We start from the raw sequence: 4,382 nt of genomic DNA, 5'->3' as shown, positions 1-4,382 counted from the left end.
TTATCAGGTGACAGGAAACCCTTCATCCAATGATGGTTTAAATTTCTGTGACCCTTTAACACCCCAAATTAAAATCACCCAGTACTTTTTTTGCACTGCATCCCCCCTGGATAACAAAAAAAATCTACAATGTTATTTACTCAAGCGGTGCCTTAGAAACGAAAATCTTTTTGTCTGTTCTCCATAGATATGAAATACTCAGTGACGTAACAGAGGCTGCATTTAAAATTAAGAACCTTTTTCCCCTGTGCCCTTGGCTAAGCTGGCACAGTCCCACCTCTACAGGAACCACATTTCAATGGTGCTGTACACCCCTTAGTCTTTACGGCATTTTCGGATCTTTCCAGATGGAAAGTGCCATAGAAATGTAAAACCTTATTAATTAAAGGCTGAAATAGATGCAGTGTGTGGAGGTCAGTGACTCATGCAGGAGGATTCTCAGGCTTCTGCTATGCATTGCCTCGGGGTGCTTTTTTGAATGTTCCCTTCTCCGGGGCTATGACAGTTTATTACACAAAGGCTGTGTGAACCTGGAGGTGAATGCAAACTATTCGGGCTAGGAACAGCAACCAGTGAACCTAGCTCATGCTGAGCCTTTTGGGATGGCATCATTTCTCCTCATTACAGTTTCTGCCTGTTTTTTTCAGGCAGTACAGGCATGTGCTGCAGTGTGAGCGCAGGGGGGATCAGCCCCTGTGCTCCTGGCCATGCTGGCGTTATAGATTGCTTCTTTCTGGAGGCTTCAGGAGCATTTGATAGTACAGGAAGAGAGAGTTCCAGTTAGGATCCAATGGCTTCTTGATCCAATGGCTTCTTGATTATGAACTGTTTCTAGCAGACAGTTTTCCTTGGAGAGGGTGGCAGTGATGGGGAGCACAGCCCTGGCACAGACAGCAGCGTGGCTGCAGCTCTCAGAGAACCAGTGCTGACCCCAGAGGCACTGCAGCACCAGCTGGGTCTGATCCCTGCGCTGCCAGCGCTGCCAGGGAGCCCCAGTGTAGCTGCAGGTGTGCTGGTAAATCCCTTCTCCTCCTGACTGAGGCTTATTTCACCAAGGTGGGTGTAGTAGTCACAGCTTAGGCTGTGTACCTGCAGTCCCCCCAAAAGCACCACCTACCAGCATTTCCAGAGTCCTGAGGCACGCATCGCCCCAGGACACCGGAATTTGATTTCTGGCTCTGCAGATGCTCATTCCTAGCTGGATATTGCGAGACAATCTCAGCTCTTTATGTATCTGAGCCCTGGAAAGGAATGGTGATGCCTCCCAGCCACATGGAACGCTGAGATGAACACAGGGGAGCCCCCAGGAGCTGATGCCATAGCACACGTGAGATACTCGTGCCAGACCCTCAGTTTGTCACTTTGCTGCATTGCTGACTTCATCAGAGCCCGCAGTCCTCAAGGGAGGCTGCATTTTGGGGTGACCCCCACAGCAAAGCTGACTGGCTGCGAGTCCCTGCCCTGCTCCTGGGCCCTCGCTGGCAGCCCAGGGACCCGAGGTGACAGGGCTGTGCCCGCTGGTGGCACCGCACGGCTGCCCCGGGGCTGTCCCCACCGCCCAGCATGACATCAGCCTGCAGATAGCCTCAACACGCTGCTACTTGAACCCGGAGATTCTTTTAGAGTATTTTGAGTTTTTCCTCTCTCTATTGGTTGCTGCTGCCCATTCAGCCCACCCGGCAGGAACTTCAGCTTGCCATCACAACACTCTACAATCCTTTCCTCATTCTTTTTATTTCCTTCCTTCTCTCATCCCTCTCAATCCCCTCACTACCATCTCCTGCCCCAGCAGTCCTGTCTTTGAAACTGACGTGAGAGCTGCAATGCTTACTTCTCACAAACAACAAAACGAAACACTTTAGAAAAAACCCCCAAACAAAACAAAAACCAAAACCACAGAGATCAAACATTTTGAAATGGAGCACAAATGGATGCATGGAGCAACTACTTCCCTTCGACGAGGCTGTTACAGAAATAGAAAACCCAGTTCCAGCTGAAGCACATGATTTAGACCCATTTACACTGGGACTGGCAGACAGTGGAGCTATGGCAGGTGCTCCATAAACAAGCCCTTTCCTATACAGACCCACCCCAGGATTTACAGGAAAGTGCAGCTTCCTGCTGTGGCTACACCCACACGGTGTTTTCAGGTGGCCCTGGCCAGGGACTGCCCTTGTGCACACACCTGAGGAGCAGGGACAGATGCCACGAGTGCGCAGCCGCCAACCCTGCTCTGCTCTGCTGCACCTTGCATTGTCCTCCCGGGGTGAGGCCGAGAGCTTTTGCTGATTTTATACACAGAACCTCCCCACAGGATCAGTGCGGTCACCTCGTCTCCTCCTCCCTGTCCTCTCCCCTGGATTACGCTGGGTTTTCACCCAGTGAAAAAGGGCAAGAAAAACACTAAAAAAGCCACCAGGAAAATGGGATTACAAAACCACAAACACTGTTACAGGAAGATTTGAGGTCAAGCAGCAGACTTGTAACTCGTTTCAGAAAATGCATTCGATTTCAAGCTGCCAATGACATGGACTGGATGGGAGGTGTGAGCTACTGTTGCTGGGTGCCTGTCTGAACACCCCCCTGCATTTTAGTCTTGTTGACAGAGCCCAGTGCTGTGATTCAGAGAGAGCTGTTAATTAAGAGACAAAGTCCAATCTCAAGCTAGCTGGCTCTATTTTTACATAATTTTATGTTTTGTTTGCTGAGCCTTTTAACTCGCTCCATGAACCAACCGAGCTGCCAGCTGATCTCCTACTTCTCCCTTCGCTTTTCAGTGGCGCAGTGCAGAGCATGTGATTCTCTACAACTCCAGGCCTTCTACTTTTGAATCTGTAGGTTTAAAAGAATTTTTTTTTTTTAATCTGACATTTTGTCCTGAAAGGATGTGAGGCACACAGAACTGCCAAACGTGGAAGCCACCACAGGAGGCCAAGACATGATATTAAAAGGAGTAATGAAAGAAAGCAAGCTACTGAAGTATAAACTCAGTTTTTACTGGGAGTATGCTACAGACCAGAAATGAGTAGTTTGAATCCCTAGTGCAATTGACACCAAATATTAATGGTTTGGCATAAGCAGGAAATACAAAGAATTTTAAAAATCTGTTTTCCATATGTTTCCGTAGGAGAGTCTGTTTGTTAAGGCACTGAAGACCTGTATTTTTTTAATAACCTGTATCTCAGTCAGTATCATAATTACAGCCCTCACGTTCTTTAGATTAATTTCACTCACTGACAAGGCTGGGCTCTTGATCCCTATTTTCTTTCTGGATTATAAAACAACAACACTCTGTTTACTTCCTTGTCTTGGATCCCTTTCTTGGATTAAACCTGCAGGAAGGAAAAATGCAATCTAATTTGCTGCAGGACAAGGCGTTCCTGCAGGAAAGGCTTGTAGGAATATGGCAAAGATGGGAAACACAGCCCTACAAATCCCATGGAACCAGGGAAGTCAGAGTCCTGACCACAGTGTGGTCACCTGTGCTGTGACACGGACCTCGGGCCAGCCCCCTCAGCTCAGTTACATACCTTCAATTAATGTGGTACCTTGAATGAACCTTCCTTGTAGGTTACTCAATCTCTCTATTTTTTTGCTTAATAACACAGGATGGAGTGTATAGATTCAGTTATCTCAGAAGTGCTGGCAAATGAGTCATGAAATGTATTAAATTTATTCAGTCGTCTTTACAATCCAGTTCAAGTGTAAGTTCTGTGGAGGGATTTGTATTAAAAACCATCTCAAAACACACCACGGAAAGTCCCAGAGTAATTTGTTGCAGGGTGAAAACAATCACTCTCTCACAACAGGCTCACTGGGACTTTTCAAAGGAAACTTTCAATTTAATTACTGCATATAGACAAGTTTCTCCACCTGCAGACCTGCTCCTGCAGGTCAAGGTCGGGTTCCCAAAATCTTCTTCTCTTCTTAGAGGGGCTCTGTTGGCCCTGCTTGTGCCCCTGAGGTTTCCTCTCACCTGTAGTTTTCTTATTAGAGACATTTGGATAAAAACAAGGCTTTTCCTAAAAGCAACATCTCTTAGGAGGATGAAAATATCTGTGTTTTCAAAACAAAACACCAATTCACAAACCCAAGGGGAACCCAGCTATAACTTTCCCTCTGTCTCCTTCAAATCCCTGCATCCATCACCTCCCCTCTCTCCAAAGACCCTCGGTATCCTGAGCTTAGGAGGACAAGGCCAGATTTTGACCTCGAATTTGTTGATTCTATCTCAAAAGTGGCGTCCTGGCATCCTGGGCTGGGGGCGTCCCGTGGAGGGCTGTGATGGGAGGCTGTGGAGCGAGGGAGCGATGGCTCCCGCTCGGGGACCAGGGAGCTGTGCCCGGCTCCGCTCCGGGGGCCCGGGGGTTTTCGGGGTCCGT

This window comes from Corvus brachyrhynchos, unplaced genomic scaffold, assembly GCF_000691975.1.
Source record: "Corvus brachyrhynchos isolate BGI_N302 unplaced genomic scaffold, ASM69197v1 scaffold616, whole genome shotgun sequence".
Taxonomy (NCBI): domain Eukaryota; kingdom Metazoa; phylum Chordata; class Aves; order Passeriformes; family Corvidae; genus Corvus; species Corvus brachyrhynchos.
This window is presented reverse-complemented; position numbering follows the sequence as displayed.